This window comes from Betta splendens, chromosome 2 (genome assembly GCF_900634795.4).
Source record: "Betta splendens chromosome 2, fBetSpl5.4, whole genome shotgun sequence".
Taxonomy (NCBI): domain Eukaryota; kingdom Metazoa; phylum Chordata; class Actinopteri; order Anabantiformes; family Osphronemidae; genus Betta; species Betta splendens.
This window is the reverse complement of record NC_040882.2, coordinates 13,759,852-13,784,825: the sequence shown is the minus strand read 5'-3', so window position 1 is coordinate 13,784,825 and position 24,974 is coordinate 13,759,852. Positions and strand designations below refer to the sequence as shown.

At 51.2% G+C, this 24,974-nt stretch overlaps 1 protein-coding gene across 1 annotated transcript in view; it reads right to left on the bottom strand.

Annotated features, from left to right (window-relative positions):
* The window catches only part of efnb3b (ephrin-B3b), a 66,276-nt gene that overhangs the window by 39,235 nt on the left and 2,067 nt on the right, over positions 1–24,974 (bottom strand). The gene's annotated exons all lie outside the window — the stretch shown is intronic.

The window sequence follows — 24,974 nt, the reverse complement described above, 5'->3', positions numbered from 1 at the left end:
GAGCGGTGCACTTAACAAGCCAGACATTTCCCTCAGGAGATGCTGGAGATCCAGACGCATGAGAAGGAGTCAATATTGGACTGGATCAGGTGGATACGTGACGCTAATGTGCGAGTTTCCATTAGTTTGCTCAACAAAATGAGCCTTTGTGGGTGTTTTCTGCCTGTTCTGTCAAATCAAATTATCTAGAAAGCTTGTTTTTTTTTTTACCTCGAGCTTCATATAGAGAATTACAAGTGTCAAGCCGGACGCCGAGGGGGTAAAATGGTAAAAGGGGAACGAAGGCAGTGAACAGAAAATAAGCCGACTATGAGGAACGGTGTGAACAAGGAGAGAGGAGCACGAGGTTGATGTAGAGTCGGCGAGCGCTGAAAAGCCCTCAGGAATGTACGCGGTGAAAAACGACAACGGTGGTAATAGGTTCCATATGGCGGGAGAGGGAGGGAGTGGAGCGAGGGGGAGGGTGAGTGACATTGATAAGGCTGAGGAGGGAGAGAACGAGACAGCGATGGGAGGTGGCGGTCTGCAGGTAGGGAAGCGGGGCCTTGTTTGAATAGTTAGTTGGCATCATGGGACTTTGAAGGTAACTGCGTCCTTGTCATCACACACACGCGCACACACACACACACACACACACACACACACACACACACACACACACACACACACACACACACACACACACACACGCCGTGTCCGGAGGCGGTCCAGAATGCCGCAGCGTCTGTGTCACATCCAGTACATATCACACCCTGCGTAACCACGGAGACGCGGGATGGAGGCACGCAGGATGCCTTGGCATTTATAAAGAGCACGTACACACACACACACACACACACACACACACACACACACACACACACACACACACACACACACACACACACACACACACACACACACTCCCTCCATCTGCCTCCCTGCTGCGTTCAATACCTTCCATAGGATACAATGCGGCAGATGAGCGTATCACATTAAGTTGAAACTTGTAGCCGCACCATAAAGAGAAACTAGAACTAAGAACGGAGAGAGAGAGCGACAGAGAGAGAGAGAGAGAGAGAGAGAGACTTTCTCTCCTCTTTGAACAAAGCCGAACAACGCAACCAAATCCAGGTCAACAGAAACTTTTCTCAAGCAAACATCTCCCTCTCTCTTTTTCCTCATCTCTTTCTCATTAGCATCCCTGTTCCTGTTTTTTTATGTTTCTGTTCCTGCATCTCAACTTTTTTTTTTCCTCAGCTTCTTTTGACTCCTCTGAACACGTCGCTAGATGTGAGCTCTACACACGGCTTTACATACCTACACCTCTGTAGATCTTCATTCAGTGCCATCTTTCACCTAAACTGCAATCACAAATAAATGAAAGGAACCTAGTTGCCACTACTTTATTCTTTCTGCTCATATAATGAGGACAAACTGAGAATAATTGTAATTCGGCTTGTAAGTGACACACGTGTTGATACTGAGCATCTGTGTTTGGTGAAGGTTATGGTTTGGCTTAATGAGGCACGTTTCTCACACACACACACACACACACACACACACACACACACACACACACACACACACACACACACACACAGGCTTATTAAACCTTGAACTAAACCTTCACCTAAACCAAAGTGCTTTTCTTGCCTAAACTTGCCTAAGCTTTGACAGCACATTTTTCAACCAGGCTAATCCAAAAACGAATTAGGGAAGAATCAATAAATCATGTCATTGCTTTCGTTATTTTAATCTTTTAGTAATGTTACATCATCTAAATATTCATCATCTATTCAGACGGTCCAACTCCTACAGATTTGGGATTTACGACATCAAACCTGGAAATCTAGTTTTTAGAAGCCAGATGAACAAATATTTGTAATTTTTCAAATGACATGTCGTGTTCCTCCCCTATGAAAGTGTTCAATGCTGGACGCTGCATGTATTTTTTCCAGCAGGCCCAGATAATGCTGGCAGCGTGTCAGGCTTTCTGTCTGAGAACGAACTTAATGACATGGACTAAGCAGCGGTCATGAAGCCACAGAGGAGACATCCAAACTGGATGAGTCGCTCCACAAAGCGATGGACCCGTTCCCCTCAGCCTTAAATCATACTTCTGACTTCCATCCTCGCAGCAGCAGCGTTCCCCGTCTCCTTATGTTTCTGTCCTCGCTCTTGAACCATCTCGGACCACCATTCCTCCTTCCACCTCCCTCTCGCTTCCCTCCGCTTTCAGCGTCTGCTGGGGATGATTTGCAGCTGTCTGGATTGGTCCCATTAACATGGTCCTGTGGAGGTGTGCGGTGATAGAGCACTGCAGACCCTGACAGCCGAGTGTGCGAGAGAGAGAGAGAGAGAGAGGGGGAGATTGAACGGACCCCCCGACTCTATAAATGGATACACCTATACATGAGAACTGCTCAGCTGAGGCTAAAGGAGACCCCTGAGACACCCTGCAGACCCCTAATAACGTCTACCAAGTGTGGTTAAGTATATAGCCTCTAATAACATAAAGCACGCACGCACACACACACAGATAGTAGCAGCTGGCGTTGAATGGTAGTGCGTGAAAAGTCTTTGAGCTTCAACTCATTCACTCTAACCACCTCACTAATTTAATTAGGTCACCCCAAGCTCTGGAGGAATGAAGGTTATAATGCACGGTGCGGTTCTCATGCTGCGTGGCTGACACACACACACACACACACACACACACACACACACACACACACACACACACACACACACACACACACACACACACACACACACACACACACACACACAGAATGAAAGTCGCCCAATCGTCGTCCCTGTGGGAGAAGAGGACCGAGGTGAGCTGCTGACCTGCCACAGTGTGGGTCACCTACTCTTCCACAACTCCCCGCATGCGTGTTTGTGCATATTTGAGGCCACATTCATTCATTCATTCATTCATGCATGTAGGCTCCGTCCCAGGGGGCCCTTCTCCCCATCTATGACCTGTGAGGGCCAGTGTTTTGTGTGTGTGTCAGTGTGTGCGGGCTCAGCTTCGCTCCGGAGAGACCACAAGGGGCAAGGAGTCTGAAACTTTAGCTAAAGGTGACTTAACTTAAGCTCAATGAGGCCACAGTATCAGGAGAGCAGTGTAATCCATAGGGGGCCCCTCGGGGCCACCAAGTATGCAGGACTCCTGGGACGTATATATTGTAGCAAGCTGCTGGGAGTGTGAGCAAAAGAAAGGAAGTGTCTGGGATTATTTGTGTCTGTGCCTTTTAGACTTTAAAGGATGAAGCCGCTGTGATTCTGTACACTATATATATTTATTCTTCAGACCGTGGTCATAAATATATAATATCTTTTTTGGCCACGTTTGTTTTTAGCAAACAGTGAAGTATGTTGAATTAATACACACGTCTGTGGGAGGGAGTCAAAATAAACTCCAGCGGTCGGCTGTAATAAAGGAGCGGGTCAGCGGGTGCGTGCGGGAGCGTTAACAGCCGAGCTCCGTGGTGGGAATGAGACGCATCGCACTTTGGATACACTGTAAATACTTCAGTGCGTTGGATCGTTTCATCCCAGTTGATTTTGTTTGTTTGTGTCTGTTTCCCGATATGACAAATGACGGATTATCGCCGAGTCCTTTGCTTTCTGTGCAGGCGCGGTGCTCGTTTCGAGTGTTTGGGAGCAAAATAAGACACGTGTTTACTTTAAATAACAATTTGGACAATGTGCTTGGATTCCTGACTGACGGTCAGATGGGAGGAGTGATACAACGCTGCTTAATGTGAAGCCGGCGGTTCGCTCAGATTAGCATAAACGAAACACACCGCTTCGTTTACGGGAGAGGATCGTTCTATTCTACTCATGCGTAGTTTGAAGCAAGAAACAGCTACTGTAGATGTGTGGGTCGAGGTGAAGGATTTATTATGCTCCCAAGGAGTCTTCAGAAGGATGTATGTGTGCGTTTCTGTGTATGTCTCAACAGCGACCTTGTGTATCTGCAGCAGGGTTTAATCCACCGTTAGAAATGGGAACCTGGCTTCCATTTGGTTTCCCCACAGGCTCATAGCTGCCCGACTCCCAGACTCTCAGCTACTCCGACTCCAGTGGAACGCATCTTGAAGCGATTTGGTGCTCAAACCCTTTGCTGCTGCACCCCCCCCCCGACCGAACGCCTCCTCCCATTCTGGGCCGAGGGAAGCTTTGAGGGCTTAGGGGGAAGCGCTGCAGCGGCGGTCCCAGCTCGACCCAGGGACTGCGGAGCCTCGCGCTAATATCAACAGTTAGCCCACAGAGCGGAGAGTCCGAGCAGCCGGAGAGGGAGGGGTCCGTCCGCGAAAGTAGGACAGAGCGGAGTCTAGAGCAGGCGAGGGGACGGCTTCCTCAATTGCAAACAGACACACGTAAGTGCAATCATATGCCAACATACGCACACGCACGCGCACACGCACACGCACACACACACACACACACACACACACACACACACACACACACACACACACACACACACACACACACAGCATGAGGAGAGAGAAAGCCTCCAGGTCATCAAAAATCCCATTCACTCCCGTCAGGATATTGAAGTGTGTCATGCCAATATTTCACTGCTGATAGCTTTGCCAGGACGTGTGTGCGTGTGTGTGTGTGTGATGAGCGGGTGCACGGCGGGTGTGTGGGCGTGTGCTTGAGCACGTCCGTGTGCGTGCTTCACCACTTCTCTCCCACTTTATTTTCTAAAGAGTGGCTTTTTCAAAAGTCACCCGGGTATTTTCAAGGGGCCTGTCTAATTCATGCAGGTGAAGTGTTTTAAAGTTCCATTCCCCGTTTACCTGCGGGGCCTCAAGAACACACAACAGAGGTGTTAAAATCCCCCCCCCCCCCCACACACACACACACACACTATAACTAACAACTTCTATCCTTTTGTCCTTCACTTTGCTCCCGTCCCTCCGCACCTGCCTCCTCTCCCCCGCTTTCTTCCCGTCTTTTTCTTATCCCTCCTTCTTCCCCCACTTCGCCCCTGCTCACTTTCTACCTCATCCATCCCTCATCCTCGCGCTCTCTGCCTCTCACAGTGTTTGAAGCTGAGTGTTTGTCTCTAGGGCTGCATGATTGACAGCTGAGAGAGAGCCATGCAGCTCTCTGGTGACAGATAAGGACTTTGGCTCTATTACTCACTGGGTCCCACAGACACACCAACGCACACACACACACACACACACACACGTAAACCCTCACCCGTCCTCCCGCACACACGCACGCACGCACACACACACACACGCACACACACACACACACACACACACACGCACGCACGCACACACACACGCACACACACACACACACACACACGCACGCACGCACGCATGCACGCACACACACACCAGGTCCCATGCTGCTCCCACAGTTCGGCAGGGAGCAGGCAAACCTATTTGCATTAGGAAGCGGCGTGTAAAATAAATAAAGAATCGGATGAATCGAGGAATAAATAGACAGGAGGCACGGCTGGGGAGGAGTATGACTGATTTGCAGTGTGCGCACATGCGTGTGCGCGCTCCTTTTCAACCTCTGGGCTCCCGAGCGGGGAGAGCGGCAGAGCAACGGAAGAAACACCCTGTTGAACACGTCGAAACAAAAACACACAAAGTCAAATATACATGAAAAGATTCTACAAAGCCCAGAATCATTATGGTAATGAAAAATGAAAGGGTCTAAAAATACTGGTTTATTCCTCCCTTTGTTTTGGGAGAACCCTGGAGAGGCCATTGGCTGACAATAAGAGAGGGAAGGAGTGAGACAGGCGAACGCAGCTCTTCCTCCCATCAGCTTTTCCTTCAACATCTCCCTCTACAGCCCCAAATCTCCACTTATCAACACTCCGCCGCCTTCAAAAGAGAGAAACTGGATCGAGTTCAACTGGTTCAAATTAGGTGCATGTTTATGTTCTTGCCAAAAAAAAAAAAAGAAGAAGCCTCTGGGACTTGTTGATTGACAGCTACAAGTGAGAGGGAGCCGCCGCGAGAGAGAGGCAGGCGGCGCCGAAACAGGTGCAACATCAGTTGCGGAGAAGCAGCGACGCGACGAGAACGGGAAGAGAGAGAGAGCAAACGCGGAATTAGAGGAAAAAACACTCGTTCTCGTGTTGCGCGAAAGGACGGGGACGGGAAATGTGGAGCGGGGAGGAGAGTGATGAGCGGAGGGTGGGGAGGATGAAAGACGGCGCAGCTACAGGTGTGAGCGTTCGTCACGGGAGGAAAAAGGATGAGGGAGGTATAATTAGGCCGACCCCCAGCCCAGGACTGTGGCAGGTGAAAGGACGAACGCCAAGGGGGGAGATGAATGGATGGGGGGGGGGTGAAGGAGGGAGGGGTCGCAGGCAAGGACGCGGTGACATGACGGGGAAAAATGGGAGAAGGGAGGAAGAAAAAGGCCACGGCGCGACTGAAGAGACGGCGTTCTCAGCGGGAGGCGGAGGGGGAGGAGAGGGGGAGAGAAGGGCAGCGCGGAGGACGCAGGTTTAAAAGTGAGAGGAGAAACGGGGGAGGAGGCGACGGGGGTGGACGCCGCGCGTGAAAACGGCCTTTGTCGTCCCTTTCTGAAGCGGAGACAAAGGCACCGGCAACGCGAGCTGCTTCTTCCAGCGGCGCCCGCGTGACAATAGCTGTTTGTCTCCGCATCAGAGCGACGGGAGCGGAGAGAGTGGAGAGCGCGCCTCCCTTCCCGTCTCCCGTTCTCTGGCTTTATCTCACCCCCTCCCTCGTCGTCATCATCATCATCATCACGCAGACGGGCTGAACAAACACACTCCGACAGAGTTTCCCACCCTCTGCGTGCCACGGATGGAAACGCTCCGAGTCTGGGAGTCGTAGCTTAGTCTGTGTGTGGGGGGGGGGGGGGCACCGCCCCTTATTGAGGTCAGAGGTGAAAGGTCACGCTTAAGTGCTGATGTTGCAGGCAGCCAGACAAAGCAGATTAACACACACGCAGAGCGCGGCCGGTATGTCGCCCTCTAACCCCCCCCCCCCCCTCGATTGGAGGAGATAATGTCACATGTTGCAGGTCGCACCAATGGGAGGTCAAGGCCTCGATTGTGAGCCCGGTCAGCGGTCGAGCTGCCTTTCGCCAGGGACAGTGATGTCACAGCAGAGTTTGGCATTCATTGCGAACAACCCGTGGACAAGCGCGAGGGTCGTTCGCCGCTTCGGGTTTGTTCTGCGCGTTCCCCGACACGTCCCGCTTCCTACATACATACAAATCTGATGCGTGTCTCCCGCTCCGCGCGCCACTCACTGATCTATAGGATCGCTTCAAATCTATTTCAAAACCCAATAACAATGTGCAGAATGTAATCTTAGCTGAGTTTGACTCTGAATTTATTTAATTGAGTCATCTATGACCCCGGTCTACAAGGGAATTTAAAGATAAGATTAAAAAATGCTTAATATGCAAACTGGCTTAAATAATGTAACATTTAATATCTCCTTAGCGGAAGGAAGCTTTTTCTATTCTGGGCTGACAAGGACGCAGTATTGTTTTAATTACATTTTATATGATTAAAATTGTAACTGATTAGTTTTTTTAGTCCATTAATCTGTTGGTGACTTTTCTTTACCATTTATTAGCATGAATTATTAATACATCTTCATGAAAATACGTCAGAAAGCAAACAAAACGTCTTGACGATAAGGCCACTGATCGTTACATGCACATACGCTGGTGACATCAGAGAGAAAGCAACAAATGACTTTTGTCTTGTTGGGGACAACGGATCAGCTCTGATTTCCTTCACTCCACCGCTGATCCGTGTGTGAGGTCCTCCTTCTGATCTGGCATCAGTGGGCAGCTCTGCCAGTGTGTTTAGAAGTGTTAAATGCCCCCCCGACCTGATGCAGGCTGTCATTAGGCCTAACGACTGCCAGGCCTGCAAATTCATACTGGCATCAACGCCCACGCCTGGCAACACACACACACACACACACACACACACACACACACACACACACACACACACACACACACACACACACACACACACGCGAGCAGCTACAGGCAACATGTTGCTCAGAGACACAGACCTGACGGCCGCTCAGCGGAGGCTGAATAAGCAGCGATCCTCCTCCTTTCGCCTTATCAGTGAGCGGCGTTCCGCCTTCTCCGTGCATACTGTACAGTCATTAATCATGATTCTCATTAATTATCTATGCACCCGGCTGGCTAATTAACACATCAGCTCAAGCAGAACTAATGCTGCATGCTAGTTCACCTCCCACTCACACCCAACACGCCCACACACACACACACACACACACCCTGCAAACCGACTCCAGCCCGGCTTCTTCCAAACTTCACTTCCTGTCAGTCACGGCGGGCGCTTTAACGGTGAAGATGGCGGCGAGAGGCTCAGATTAAAGGACACGCCCACAACATCCGATCAGTCACCGACGCTTAAACTGCCGCGTTGCCATTTGAATGTTTGGTGAACCCATATTTGCGTTTTTTGTTAGGTTGTTGTTATTGTGTCAACGTAAGTGAGTGATTTGTTCCAGTCCATTTCCCAGAATGCAGTTTGACAGCCTCTAATGAGTGGCCATAAAACTGAAACTGTCACAGTCTGCAGGTGGACAACACAATACTACAAATGCTGCATAGAACCACTAGCCTCTATTAGCGAGGCTGATTTACAATCCAACAACATCCAGCGCTGCTGTTCAACTAAAAGCAAAAAGGTTCAGTGACACCAGCGTTTTAAAAACAACATGTGACCCTAATGCTTTTTGTAGCGTGCTGAACTTAAGTCCAAATTCACACTAAAAACTGCTTTCACAGTATAAAACTGAGGTTCAACAAAAACTTTTGTAGCTTATTAGTTTTGTTGCATCATCTGACCCGGTTCTGCTCGGACACGAACCTTGTCCTGTAAAGTTGTGTTCAAGGAAGCTCAATTAGAAGTGACTAGCATTAGCATCTGCTAGCTGGCTAGCATGGCTAACTAGACAATGCGTTCTTTCCATTTTCCTCACTGTGAACATTAAAACATACTGAGCAAACACATTTTCCAGGCCCTAAAGTCAGGTTTTCATATGGTCCAGCACCAGAAGCCTTCATCTGGGTCATATTTGCAGTCTCCATAAGGTTGCGTTATCTCCAGATCTTAAAGTAGCTGGACTGATGTGTTGAGTGATTGTAACGTCTGATCCCTGTCTTTTTGGAGATCCGACTAAGGCGCATCCCAGTAAACACACTGCACTAATTGTAACAGATGGACTGGCACCGCCCGGTCCCTTTAATCTGTGGGGAGTTTCGGCTTGAACCACCTGACACATACAATTTTAATTTGGTCATCTGTGATTTTTTTTTTTGGGGGGGGGCATTTCATCTTCGTTAGAGCGAACAGGACATGTGGAAACACACAGATAACAAGCGGGGAGATAAATTCTAACGGAGTCCATTTGGAGCACGGGGGAACGGCCACGTCCTGCTGGGATATCTGGCCTCTGCATGTGGTTTATATGCTGGTCCAGCCTCCACAGTATTTACTCCCTTTAATCTCCCATGAGGCCTTGGGCTATGGTGAGATATGTGCCTGGGGGTGAAACGGAGGGTAATTCACACTCAGACATGGAATTATAATGTTTCCATGCATGAAGCCTTTGAATAATTTACAGCATCCAATGGCTTACCATTACTCACCCCACAAACACACACACACACACACACACACACACACACACACACACACACACACACACACACACACACGCACACAGGTCTGGAACTGCTCAGGCTGTGGTAGATTTAGTCATCTAGTCATCGCCCTCACCTCACCAATCCCTCACTGGTGCATCACTAAATGCAGCCCCCCTCATCCCATTCTTTCTGACAGTCTGTGCAGCGTATAATTATGTCCCTCCTGAAACCAGGGCAGTAATCTCACACACTTGTCTGGCCATTATCATGGAGGCTCTGGCTTCTCTGTGCTCTCTCTGCCCACACCCTGCTTTCCCTCAACCTCTCTCATCCAGCACTTGTTCTTTCCGCTGAGCACTGATTTCTCTATCTTCTCACCTTCATATCTTTCTCTCCCTCTCTCTTTCGGCAGGCCAGGGGCCCGAATGGGAGAAAGAAGGGGGGAGTGGAGGGGGGTGAGAGAGAAAGAAAGGCGCTGTGACATTAACGAGATTGCTCGTTAAGGAAGGACGGGAGGGGGGGAGAAGGAGAGAGGAAGGAGGTGGAAAATGGAGTGGCTGTAATTGGGAGGTTTTTGAAAAGAAAGGAAAGAAAAGACAGAATTAGGTTTCCATCCAGGGCCTGTCTGAAAGCGTGTGTGTGTGTGTGAGGCAGATACAGAGGGGACTAAATATAAGGTGAGAGAATGACTTGTTGGATTTCTCAAGAGGTGCTAAAGGTCAGACACACCTATCAATCAGGTTCATACAAAGAGCCAAACCGACCACCCCCCCCCCCCCCCCCCACACACACACACACACACGCAGCAGCAGCTCCTTCAGAGACAAAGAAACACTTTACAGTAACAGGCTTCTGGAGACCATTTCCTCCATGCGCTCGTAGCTGCTGCACTGTCAGCAGGCCCATTACAGAAATGCATTTCATTGGCATTTCACTTCTTGTCGGGGCAGAGAGGCTCGAAAGCTACCTCGCTGCACCAGACGCATTCTGCCGAGACAGCTCCGTTTTTATGGCAACATAAAGAAGTGTCGACTTCCTCCTGCGCGCAGATAAAAATAGTTACCCTTTTTCTGGTATATTAAGCCTCGAGGAGTGATCTACAGCGCAGCTCTTGAGCACACATTTGCTTTATGCGAGTTTGGACTTCTTGCGCGAAAACATTTCAGCTGCTAATTCTCGCCGATGAATTTATAGATGTTTAGAGTCGAAAGGAGCAGCCGCCCCGAACGGGCCCGCGTGTCACCGAAAGTGTGCGGCTCTGCAGTTCCGAACGCGCAAATATGTGCCAAAAAAAAGCGTGAGTGTGTGTGTGTGTGAGTGAGTGTGTGTGTGTAAGTCGGTGTAATCCCTCGCTATGGGACGCCCTCCCTTCTTCCTGTGCCAGATGAGGAGGGAGATTCTGCCAGATTCGCCAGGCAAGTGGGCTGCCAACTGCGAACATATACTCCGAGCGCCGCTCTGAGATCCTATAGTGGCGTGCGACGCGTGCACGTGGGGCGCTGAGAGACGCACGTGCACGTGCGCTGCCGGCTGGGTGTGGGCAGGTTTATTCTAGGCTATAGGTCTGGAAGAAATATTGGGGTGGGGGGGGGGGGGGGGGGGGGGGGATTAGGGAGAGGGCCCACGGAGAGGTAGATGAAGGAGCTATGGGAGGCATGGGAGGATCGAGATGAAGGAAGAAGAAAAAAAAAAGTAAATGAAAGATAGCGAGGGATGGATCAGATCAAGAGGAGGAATGAAACGGTTAACTCCGTGGTTTATATGGCAGCGTGGATTATCCCTACCTCTCTGTTTCTGCCCCCCTCCTGCTCCAATCTCCCCATTGTGTGCGAGTACAGGCTCTATGAAAGCAGCGGTGTACAAGGGAGGGGGGGGGGGGGGGGGGGGGGGGGGGGGGGTGAGAGAAATTCCTTCTCTTTCTCTTTCTCCAGCTAAATTAATAATATGAAGCTCTATCCCTCTCAGTCTGCTTTATCCTTCTATTCAGCCCCCCCCCTCTTTATCTCTCAGTATTCCTTGATTCCATTATTCCCTCGGCTGTGTGCGGGAGTTATAGGAGTATCTGCTGGTGTGCACGTGTGTTCAAAGCAGGCGAGACGGGCTGCACACCACAACTGAGCATGAGAAGTTTCTTTTTTTTTTTTTTTTATATGCTTCCGCTGGTGAGAGACTTCAGGGTATGAGAAGAGAGTAACAGCGAGAAATAGCGCGAGTTTGTGCGACAAAGGCAAGAGGAGAGGGTGAGAGAGAGAGAGAGAGAGAGAGAGAGAGAGAGAGAGAGAGTCAAGGCGGAGGTGTGAGATGAGACCAAATAGATCAGACTCGCAGTTTCTAATAGGAGGCATGACACTTTCTCATCTGCTCTATGCTCCTCTTCTCCCATTTATCTGTAACCCGCTCTCCTCGCGCGCTTCCTTCACTTCCCTTTATCCGTCCCTCCAGAGCTGGAGTGCGACACATCCACACACACACACACACACACACACACACACACACACACAACACATATTCACTTCACAAAGACAGAAAACCAACATGTGGACGTGTCGCCTGCTCATGTTCTGTGCAGGGACGTTTGTGGCCGGCGTGAGCTGTGGAGTCGTTTTCTCCCCCTTTGCCTCCGTCAGTACATATTAATTGCATCCAAAGCGCGTCGTGCAAATGAGCATTATTTTACCGTTCACTGATCAGACGCTTTAGGTTTAATGCGAACTCGCTTCCTGCTGCCGCTCCTCCTATAAAACTCCTCCGCTCGTGATCAGACGAGACACTTTAATTGAGAGGCGGCTCTGGGGACGGCGCCGCTTCGCGTGGGGCTGCGTTTTTGATCTCGTGTCCCGGTGAGACGTGGACTGACACCCGGGGAGGCAGCAGAGCTCCGGATATCGGGGCTCGTCGTCAAAGCATTGCACAGGTTTCCAATAAAGTGTCACAGGATCTCGCGGCCGTGGGCAGACAGTCGTCACGAAGGCTGGACGGGTGCGTGTAAAAATAATAAACGCTAAATATAACTGTGCTGGACACCTGCCTCCGTCTCCTAGAAGGCGGAGGCGCAGGCTCCCGGTTCACGCCGCCTCCCAATCAGCGAGCGACCCATGTCGTAAGAGAACGACGCCTAATCCAGTGTAAGATACACAAGATAATACAGCTGCTGAAGCTGAGATAACAAAGCCTGTCAGCCACACTAGGCCTCTCCCTTCTGTCCTCTCGCTCCCCGCTGTCGTCTCGCGCCCCTACTGGTGAAATGAACGGCTGTTAAGCCCCAGCATCTCTCCATCGCTCCCTCAGTTTGTTTTTAATTGAGGCTTCCTTGCATCATCCTCTCCTCCAGGCCTATTATTGTTAACAAGGAGTCTGTTGGATAAACTGAAATGAGCTTCAGAACCTGAGAAACGAAATTATAAGGAAGCAAAAAAGCTCAAAAATGTGGTGATAAAACGGAGGTACTCCGGAATATTATGACCGACTACACAAGGCGACTTTAATTAAAAGTTGCTCTCAAACTGTAAAAACCCTGACCCTTGAATCAGTTTCATTCATCACCGCTCACAGAATCTTAATTTGACCCACGCCGAGAAGCCAGATTATTCATGGGACTGGGGGAAGATTCACCCGTTAGTCCTGCAACAGGTCAGGCCGCTTGTGAGCGTGCAGAACAGATGAGGCGACCGGAGGTGGGAGCGCGGGTGGGAGAACCGGTTGGAGGATGTGAAGGTTTGTCAGAGCGCTGACAGACGCGAGGCTAAACAGATAGCGGGCGAGATAGCGGGCGCTCGCTGACTGACGGGAGGGGGGGCCTCCGTCACCACCTGCAGGAGCCCGGCCTCAGAGAGCGCGGCCGAGGACAGGGATAAGATGGGGCTGCGAGCTGCTCATCACGTTTACAGGAGGGGTGACATTTAGCCGGGCGACCGCTCGGAGGGCACGACAGTGACAGGATGCTTAACAGTAAAAAAGCTGCCGAGGTGGAACCGCATGCAAAAAGAAAAAAGTGGGCGTCGTAACTTCGCCTGCTTTCAGGGAAATGCGACTTTTCGCTATTCGTTATTTTAAGCAACTTTGACCTCGGTCTGACTTCTCCGCCTTTGTGTGCGCCTCCTCTCTGACTGTGAATGCCACTTCCAGCGCCGGAGTGGATCTGTCGCCGCGTAGACACGCTGAATGCATAAGTGGAGAATTACCATGACTTTGATTACAATTATAGATAAAAACGATTAGAACGAGCTTATTATTTGTGCTGGCGCGCGTCTCCGCTTTGTTTGTCTGGGCCTCGCGTCCGTGTGTAGGTGCGGAGAAAAACCTCATCTAAATACGTGTTTGAAGCGGCAGTCGCCCCCTGAAAACGCACACGTGCACCTGTCCCTGGCCTAGGTGGGGAATAATGGAGGTGTGGGACGAAGAGATAGAGCGAGGAGGACTTTGGGGGGGGGGGGCATCTTACAGAGGACAGAGGGAGGACGGATGGAGAGCGGCAGATAAACTGGGCTTCAGGCGGCGAAGCAGAATGCGTGCTGGGGGAAAGACAGTGTTGTGGGGGGACAGTGGACACGAGGAGCGACGGGCAGGTGCGAAGGTGGAGCACGGGATGGAGAGAAAGGGCTGGAGAGGAGTGGGGGGGGGGGGGGGGCTATGGGTTCATAATCCCCTTACAGACAGCTTTGTTGAGTGATTGGCAGCCCAGCGCGCCACGTTAGAGCCAGAGTAAAGGGGGGGCGCTGCCATGACTGCAGGGATTATCTGTCCCCGGGCTCACAACAGGCCTCCACTCCCCCATCAGCACCTCGTCACCCGCACGCAGCCCCCCCGCTTTGATAGGGTCAAGTGGTACAGGCCACTTTGTGTTGTTTTCATGCTTTTTTTATTGCTTGCACCAAAAAAAAAAAAAAAAAAAAGAAAAAAAAAACCTGCTTTGTGTCCCGTGATTGTGTTGTTGTGTTGTTTTGCAAATAAAGCTTAATGCTGCACCGGAGGGGCACGAGGGGGGGGGGGGGGGGGGGGGGGGTGGGGGGGGTTGTACGCCGGCCCACGCAGGGCATGTAGACGAGTGCGCGCTCCTACGCATGACGCATCCCTGTCATCCACACAATCAATCACTCATACACGCACACACACACACACACACACACACACACACACACGCATTTAACGCTGCCTCTATCCAGTGTGCAAGGGCATTACAAGGGTGCAGAAGCACTTAAACGAGACCTTGAGTGAATTCTTTTGTTCTAGCTAAAGTACCACCATAATAGAGTTAGCTCGCCTGTCACCGGAGTGATTAAATTTAAGAGGAAACATAAGGAGAAAGCAGAGGTTTTGATTAAAAAGTGATAGCATAAAAATATAGCTGAATTACAGCACTTACGTGCGATAGTAGCGCTGTTTGGCAGCTCCGCAGCAGCTACATTAAGGCTTTGGGAAAATCAGATAATGTGTGTGATTTGGAGCCAGAATACACACCTTCAGAGTTTGGACGTGTTGCAACGTTCAGCTGTGTACACACACACACACACACACACACACACACACACACACACACACACACACACACACACACACACACACACACACACACACACACATCACGGCCACCCAGGACTTAGGCTCCAGATGGGCTAGCCCTAACTGGGACCAGTGGCTTTAGCGAAACACACAGAACTGGGAACCAAACACAAACACCACAGCAGCTGTGTGTGTGTGTGTGTGTGTGTCTGAATCTAAATGTAAGACCACACAGCCAGAGGGTTATCAGTTAAAACGCAACAGAGACAAACATCGTGCACAAATACACACATGCCCAAACACACACACACACACAAGGTGCGACACAGTGACCCACAATGGTGCCACCCATCCATCAACCGAAAACCCAGGATCACAACAGAGGGGGACTTTGAAAAAGGAAAAAGCCTTTTGTCCCGTCACCCTCTTCTCCCCCGTGCACCAGCGTGTTTCTGGCTCGATTCTCTTTGTGGCAAAGGAAAGAGAGGGGAAAGAAAGAGAGAAAGGGAGGATGAAAGAAGGGAAGAAAGGAGGGCGCCTCCATCTGTGTTTTCCCCCTCCTGTGGCTGGGGACCTGCAATACAGCTGCACTCCAATGAAGCCGAAGAAAGAGGGAACGAGAGAGATTTTTGGAAAGGAGGGTTAGAGGATGGGAAAGCTAATGAGCGAAGGGTTTCTTGATTTCCAGGCAATTTAGAGGGAGTGGTACATCTGCTCATGTCCGTGTGTGTGTGTGTGTGTGTGTGTGTGTGTGTGTGTGTGTGTGTGTGTGTGTGTGTGTGTGTGTGTGTGTGTGTGTGTGTATACACCGAGCTCTGGTTCATTCCCAAATTACTTTGACACACGTAGTGAAAGGCAATCAGGATTATTCATCCTGTCATCACTGCAGAGGACCTATTTATTGCTGGACAGTGATGAGTGAATGAGGAGAAACAGACACTGCACATCAAAAACCACCCACAAAGAAGAAAAGAGAAGAAAAAATATGCTTTTGGGAAAAAAAATGAGAAAAAGAAGAGAAAAGATGAGAGCGTTCTTTTTTTTTTTCTTAATAGATGGAATAAATTTCGCCGTCTGCCAGCTAGGAGTAACATGATAACGTCTTGGATATGCAGAGAAGGAAATTTACACTGGTGGCGAGCCAGAGAGAGAGAGAGAGGAGGGAAAGACAAAAGGAGAAGGAGTGCAGATTAATGCGGGGAAGTGGACGGGCTTCGCAGACGACGAGAGGGTCGACGAGGAGTGCGTGTGGGAGAGCGCGACGCCCGAGAGCCGAGTGCGTGTGAGGGCTTTGAGTGGAAGCGCTGGGAGGGCAGCGCTTTTGTTCACAGGGAGCGGAGGGAGGAGTGAAGGACGCAGGGTGAGGAAGGAGGGGGGGGAGGAAGGAGTGAGGGGAGCGCTGCTGATGGAGTGGGGGGGGGGGGGGGGGGGGGGGGGGTCGGGGGGCTTTGTAGTGCACCTCTGAAGAAACTCAACCCTCCACTTGGACTTTTTCCAGCACTGGGAGCAATAACATTTCTCATCTGCGCATGCATTAGCATGTGTGCGTTGACGTTGTGTGCAAGACGTGAGGACGAAGGCGAGAGACGGAGGGCGGAACCGCTAGAAAGTGCACACGGGCCGAGCACGACGGCCGGAACCAGTATCGGGACCGGACAGCTAGCTCCAACATGGATCTCATTAACGCGCTGAGCTCCGTGTGCTGCGAAGGATCCATTTGGAGGCAGTCGGCGCGCTCACTCTTGCGCTCGGCCTTAAATCATCACTTCAGGTTGAAGTTTCTTTTAAAATCAGTGGAACGTCCGCTTCACAGGAAATGAAACAACGGGCATTATTTTAGTCTGACAACCGTGAATTTGTGAGTTTATCCACTGCAGGTTTGAAAAGCGTGAGCTTGGGAGGCTCTAAGGGTTCGTCCATGCGAGAGCACGAGCAGCGGTTCAGCGGACGCACAAGTGTAGCTAGAAATCTTTAAAACCAAAGAATGCAACAAATTCTTTGACCTGCAAAGCTTTTTTGACATGATTTTCCTTTATTTCATACTAGACAGGTACAAAACTTCACAGCCACGTGTGTAGCACAGCAGCTCCACAGTGTCGATCCTGGTCTTGAAAGCTAACTAGCTACTTTAGCTTGTTGTAGCTAACTTTTAATAGCGGACTACGCCTATGCTAGCTGGGTTATGATTCAGTTTCAACTTTACAATTTTACATAGCTTAAAGTGATGAAATGTTAGGCACTTATTCACTTCAAAAATGTTGCTTCAGGCTAAAACCAGTAAAGAGGGTTTGTATGTGTGTATGTACATCTGTAGGTATTATCTATACATACAGGGTTGTCTTTATGATTAATAAAAGATAATGTACTAATTACTGAGATATAGGTACTTTGAGTGTCAGGATAACTAACGAAGATTATCCCCTCTCGGCTCCAGCTCATAATGAGCCAAGAAAATTAATTTATTCTTTAAATCATTTCTTTCATTTTTTACTCTTAGGACATGCTAAATCTAAATATAAAACCTTTGCAAGAAAGTTGGCTTTTCTCAACTGCAAGTGAGAATTTTCCATAATATAAAAGCAATTAAAAAGGAAACACTTGCCATATGCTGCCTTCCATCTCGGCGTGATCTCTGCAGAGATACGCCGACAGCCTTTAAGTGGCCGCTCACACGAAGACCGAGCCTCTGCATTAAACACTGAAGAATTCATCTTAATCCTACATTTCCATCTTAATCTTGCGTTTCTAACATCAATCCTCCTTCAATTATATTTAATGCAGGACCAAGGAAATGGAGCATGATTTTCCCCGCACTGCGAGCCAAGGTCAGTTTCCCCATAGACTATAACAACAATGGTCTAATGCCAAAGCCAGATGGACTACGCTCACTTAACAGGCTTTTAACTCCTAATTAGAACTATGCAAACGTGCGCGCACACACATACGCACCCACGCACGCACGCTTTCAAGTATCTGACAAAAAAAGCGTCAGAGCCTGGAAAAATAATCAAGGTGGCGAGAGTTCGGCTCGGAGAATGTTACGAAAGATCGGGCGCAGAGGAGCGGGCCCATAAATGGGCCCGTTTATTAGCGACCCAAGGTTCGAGATGCTATTGCGACAGAGGCAGATCGGGACAGGGTTCCCCAGCAAAGCCTCTTAGTATGAGGCTCATCTCTGACCCATTGTAAGTCAGTGGGCAAAGATTATCTTAATGCTAAGATGCTTTGGAGTAACAGGTCTTCACATCTCCCACACAAGAGACCAAGCGTCTGCTGCAGCAGCCAGAGGATCCACACCCACCCCAAAGCCCCCCACACAAATAAAAGCCATGCATCACGGCGCAGATGAGCGGAGAGTAGCGGGTCTGCTTTGTTAGCCGGCCCCTTGCAGGCAGGGTGATTCATGGATGCTTACTTTTGCAAATCTCCGGATAACAGCTTCTCACGCCAAAAATATAAATGTAAAATAGGATATTTAAAGAAAACTCCACCTGTAGCCACTTCATCACTTACAAAGGCAGCTAGCGGCGGCGCGCCTCGCATTTCTGGGTCCGTTCCGTCGTTTGACGGCGCACTTGTGTTATTTTCCTGACACAACTTAGCGAGATTGCGTTCCACTTCAGCTACAATGCAGCACAATGAAAGGGAAGCGTCCCGGCGAATGTCAGGTTGTTGAGAGCGTTTCACTGAATCAAAGAGAAAGACAAACAACCTCGCAGGATGTAATCCATCAAAGACGAGTCACAGACCCCATTTGACTACAGCCTCAATAGACCAGAGTGTTAGTTGACTTTATGTAGAACTATGTGCTATAGCACTTTATGTGCATTCAGAAGGGTTTAAAGGCTGAAGCGAATTTGCTCTCTTGTGTCTCTGGCGGAGACAGAATGGTTCACCGGTAAATGTAAATGACATCCCTTCACCCCGGCGTGCGCTGAACTTCGAGTATTGATCACACGCTGGGACAGCAGGGCTTCCGTTCCAAGAAATTGATTCACCTTTTGGCAAATTAAGTCTATCAACACATTTGGCATCATCTCTGGCCGTGCGAGTCCGGGGTTGTGCGTGTGAAGTTGTGTGTTTGCAGCGACTCGTCTGATCATAAGAAGTGTGGTAAATAAAGGGGGGGGGGGGGGGGGGGGGGTTGAGCTGCCAGTTCCTTAATCGCTCCACGCTAAGTTGATCAAAGCGCTTACTCTGCCCATAAAGTCAATGAATTCCTTTAAGGCTTACCAGGTTTCATGGTGGACTTCGCAGGGATAAATATTATGGGACGTGTCAGTAATGAGGAATGAGGGGGCGCCGCGCTTGTACGCGAGCAGGAAGCGGCCCGTCATGGCGGTGACCTGTAGCTCATCAGTCAGCCTCCCTGTCTGGGCCGCGTCACGTCAGCCGGCGCTCCCGTCAGAGCCGGGCCGCGCTCCCAAACCATCCGTCTCCCTCTCATCGAACCCGCCGCCTCTCATGCTCTTTGTTGCCCGTCGTGTGGCTGCTCCCCCCCCCCCCCCCCCCCCCCCCCCCCCCCCCCCCCCCCCCCCAACCCCCCCCCCCCCCCCATCTCAACCCTGACAACAACCACTTCTTCTATTTCTGCCCTCTTGCTCGCATCGCTCCCAGACGTTTGCCAAAACTTCGGCCGTGACGAGGCACAGCTGTCCACCGCCGAGGCCGCTCATTTGTCTCTCTTGTGCCGACACTCGCTCTTTAGCGTTCGGCTACGAAACTACGCCGGGCCTGCGTCCAATCAAGGCGCCGTCCCACGTCCCCCGGCGGCGAACGAGAGGGGAGTGATGGAGCATTAGCGCTGATGAAAGTGATGGGACGCACGCTCGGACGCGATCGAGTCTGGCAAAGTCGGAGGAGGACGGAATGTTCGATTTTGTGTTGTGCTGCTTTTCAGGCGCGCGTCAGCGACACGTCGGCCTCGATGCCGCTTGAAGACACGGCGGGTACGAAAACAACAATCGCACACGACAACAGTCAGAATCACGACAACAATCGAACCTTAAGCTTGTAGATGTCGTACGCTGCTACACAGGAGCCAAAATGATTCCGACTTCATTTGAGGCACCGGCCGTCGACGGATTACATGGTTTAAACAAAATGATCTCGTTACAATGGCACTTTAGGACTCAATTATACCTAATAATACTTAGATTAGAGGACTTTCTGCAGCGCAAGGGCAAGCACAGATCGGAGTGGAGCTTAGAGATCTTAACACAAAGTTTAGTATTCATGGCACAAACAAACACAAGCCTGCACATCCTCCCTTGCAAACTGCACACACACACATACACACACACATATTTGAAATGACAACAGCGTCAACTCCCCGCTGCGTTCCCGTTTATCTGGAATGAAGCAAACCCACAGTAGCTGCTGCAATACGGTCCCAACCCAACGTGGGAGCAGAGAGTCTGAGGACTGTCAGCGTAAACAAAACCGAGCAGCTGAGGAAAGCGAAGATGGAGGGATGACAGAGGAGGACGAGAAGGAGGGGAAGGAGGCGAACGCTGGGGAAGTGGAGGCAGGTGGGACGAGCGAGCGGCGCGACAGAGGTCAGACCTGTTCTACACACTCCCCCGGCCTCAGAAGTCCACACACACTTTCTTACTGGCTTCCCACCACGCCAGTTTGCAACCGGGGGGAAGGGGGATTGACCCGGTCCGGTCCGAACGCTGCCAGGAGGATTGGATGATCCTGCTTAGGCGGTGTGTGCTGTGAAGCAAGCTAATGAGGGCCCAGTGTGTGTGTTGGCTGCCTTTGCTGTGGGGCTCTGGGTTCAGCCACCGAGGGCGATCTGCCCAGCGATGCTGGGACACATGCGGCCCCTCACAGCCTGGATTACTGTCACCGCCGCCATCATGCGCCCAAACGCACCAGCCCGCGTTCCCGGGAAGCGAGGGGGGGCGAGAGGCCGCGCGTTTCTGCACGCGTTCCGACGTCGGGATCCATCCACACGCCTTTAATCTCCTTCGTCGTAATCATCAGCACTTTTAACAATTACCAAAATCCCAAAGTCACTTCTAAAGCCCAGGGGACTGGGGAAGTAAATTAGTTCTTTAGCTAACCCCAGCATATTTACAACGCCGCTTTATAGCTGTTATGATGTTGATGAATGCGCGCGGCTCCTGCCAAATAAACTTATAATCGAGTGATAAAATAATGAATGAATTCCGAGTGGAACAACAACCCGTGACGCCTGCCAATTTCCTCACCTCTCCCTGAGAGTGTGTGCTTGTGTGTGTGTGTGTGTGTGTGTGTGTGTGTGTGTGTGTGTGTGTGTGTGTGTGTGTGTGCGCACATCTGCCCTCCTGTGTTCACCGTCCACACGCAGCGGTAGCAGTGTGTGTTCAATGCTCACTTGCAAACGCAGCGGAGGAGAAACACGAGGACCACACTCTTTTACACGCGTGTCCAACAGAGAGGGGAACGTGTGGGGAGACATCTGTGCAGAATAGATCTGTCTGTTCTCATGTCTGGCTTTTAACAGTGCAGCTGCGAGCCTGCGTGTGTGTGTGTGTGTGTGTGTGTGTGTGTGTGTGTGTGTGTGTGTGTGTGTGTGTGTGTGTGCCTCCCTCCTTCCACGGGCCTTTCCATTCTGCCACATCAGCTGAAACTTCTCTTCACAGCTCCTGTTGCTCTCAGCTCGTAAACTTACACACACTCCTCTTTCTCACTAGGGAGGGAGGACGAAGACGCGGGTTGGGGGGAGCATTGGGGGGGGGGGCTGCAGCCTTCACAGGCGGCTCAAACAATATGGTTCATATTCTTTCCTGCATTCCTTCTTTTGCCTCGATGATAAAGCGGAGAAGCTGCACGTGGACGTTCCCTAATCGTTCGGCCTGAGGACGTGTGTGGGCTCACGCGCTGGGACCAGGATCGCCTCCATCAGCTCATGCGTTATTCATGAGGGGGGGACGTACGGTTCAGGTGAAACCGGGCGTGGGGATCCAAACACAACGGCAATCAATAAACAGGTGCTGAGCTGCTGCCGCTCTGATACGACACCCGCTCTGACCCACTAACACGGACTCCACTCCGCTGTCCCAGAATGCCCCCCCCCCCCGCTCCACAGCCCGCTCTACCAGCTCGTCTTTTATCCAGCGCCAATTAGCCGGCGATTAATGAATTATTGAGAAACGGGAAAGGGGGGGATTAAATTTTAATGTGGATCTTTAGGGGGAATAGTTGTATTACAAGTCACCGCAAGCGTCGGCGCGAGGAGACGCCCACACTCGGCAGCCGTTTACAATAATCTACAGTTGATTACCAAAGTATGAGGTGGGGGGGGGGGGGGGTGTCGGGAGCAGGGGGAGGGGCGACGGAGAGGTTTTGAGCTCAAGAACACACGCTCGAGTCAAACTGGTTCAAGAGCCAAAAACTACAAAAGTCCATATGCTGCGTTCGGAGCGGTGACGGAGGCGGCGCTCTGTCCCCCGTGAACTGGCGTTTTTCCTCCGCGGGCGCGTTTCCGCCGCTGTGACAGTGGGTCGCTGCCTCCACGGCGCCCACTCCACTCCACTCCAGCATTAATGTAGCATTCGATCTTTCATTAGCTTGGCCGTGTAAGGCCGATAATAGAAGATGCTGAGATAAGGACAATGTGAGTCCTGTGGGGGGGGGAGCTTCTTCCCAAGGTGATCGTTCTGGTTCAGTTCCCTCTTCCTCGAGCAGAACCTGTATTGGCACTTGAGTCTTAACTGCTATTGATTTACGTGGGGTTAGGACTGTCTCCACTCCCGCTCTGCTTTCCCATACGGCTCCCTCTGTTTCTCTTTCACCTCCCGGCACCTGTCTGTGTTTATATTCCTCCCTGTGCACCTCTGTCTGCTTTCTGTTTGTCAGGCTGCAGTAATTTCCACCGATGGGGCGGTCGATGCAAGGGTGGAGGCGGCGCTTGATGACTGTAAGCATTTTTCTAGCCGATTCTACTGTAACGTGGCTTTGTTTATGACTTGTGCCGGGAATTAATCAGATGTCTGGGTCTGAGTAGCTGCATCTGCCGGTACCGTCCACGCGCCTCCGTCTCTTCCTCCTCACCTCTGTCACTCCTAACACATCTCCGGGTGCATCAGCGGCGGCTGCGGCGCCATAATTAGTGGCTGGATGTGACACATGTTTCCAATTTGCTACGTCTGGTCAGAGCGAGGCACAGATAGAGACAGACGGAAAGTGACAGGAGGAAGGAGGGGAAAGAGGAAGCCGCCGCAGACTGGAGCGCAGGAATATAGGAGCGACGGGGGAGGGAGGGGTGAGAAAGGGGGGGGGGGGGGGGGAGAGGGAGCCGCAGAGTGCTCGCAGAGGCGGAAAGAAAGGTGGGAGGCGAAGCGGGGGAGAGGGGAGCTGCAGGTGGACAGTCTGAACTTCAAAGCCGAGCATCCAGCAGAGGTCTGGAGGTTAACAACGTGACAGCCCATTTGCTACACAGACAAGATGTGAGACATACATGGGCTCCTGCACCTGACACACACACACACACACACACACACACACACACACACACACACACACACACACACACACACACACACACACACTGCCTCGGCCTGCGTTTCGCCCCATTTCAGACCTACAAACCAGATGCGCGTTTGCTCGGGGCCTCGTCCTTGGGACACGCTACCTATTTGGACGAGCTCGGGCCCTTAACATATTTCAGCCCAAAACTATTTAGCCCCGAGGCGGCTGAAACCAAAGCAGCGAGCGGCCTGCGAGCGAGGAGAAACAAGTACATGCAAGTGCGTAAAGGGGCCAAAAAATAAACTGGAGGAATGACTAAGCTGATTAACTATGAATAGTGAGCTTCACGAATAAGCTTCATAGTATACAATAGGCTTTGTATTTTGAATATATGAGTGAGCAAATCTGGGGAAATGACTATGGAGCCTGGCGTCGAAGCCACCACCCCTCTAATTGCCAACCGGGCCGATTCGCTAAGCCCTGACACCCACCTCGCACTAAACTCCATTAGGAGACAATGGCGCGGAATCACCTGTAAGACCTCAAAAGCTGGAGCCGCCGTCGTCCCCGTGAAAAGCACCCCCCCGTGTCCAACCGTACTCCCCGTTGGGCGAGTCCACCCAGCGCTGACAAAAAGCCCTCATTAAGGGCTTCACGGCTGGCCCCACAGCAGGGGGGGGGGGGGCACAGTCACATCTGTGGAGAGGGGAGAAACCGGGCAGGCCGTAGCCTCCAGCACACGACGCATTAAAAACCTGTTAGTCTCTCACACGGCCCCCGGCACGGGCGGGAGCCGCGGACGGCGAGAGCAGCGAAGCCGCCCCGATGAAGCCCGATCGGCTCCTCCGGTTGTTTTAAAGCGCCGCGCAGTGAGTAATGTGAGCGAAGGTGCAAGAAACGAGAGCTATTTCTAGAGCCGCGTTCCCTCAAGCTCGTGGTTTGATGGCCTATTTATCAGGCTCCAAAAGATCATTCGTTCCAGTTTGCGTAAAGAAACGTAGTCAAGGATTTGCAGAGTTGAAGCCCTGTGTCTTATACCCCCCCCCCCCCCCCCCCCCCCCCCCCGACACCCTCCGCCTCCATACAGGCCTTTCTCTTACTCTCCAGCCCCTCTCTCGGCCCTGGGTGTCTATTCAGACACGGGGAAATTGGCAGAGGTGTGAGGAAAGCGGTGTCGCTCGTTAAGGCCAAGCGGCCGAGAGGTGTTTAAAATGACATTTCCTCAGCTAATGCCTGACACCTTCTCCAGAGGAGCCAGCAAATGCAAATGAGCACGGCCGGAGAGAGAGGGGGGTGAGGGGGGGGGGGGGGGGGGGGGGGGGGTCTGGCCTGTGGGCCGCGGCCTGGACTCTAATCAA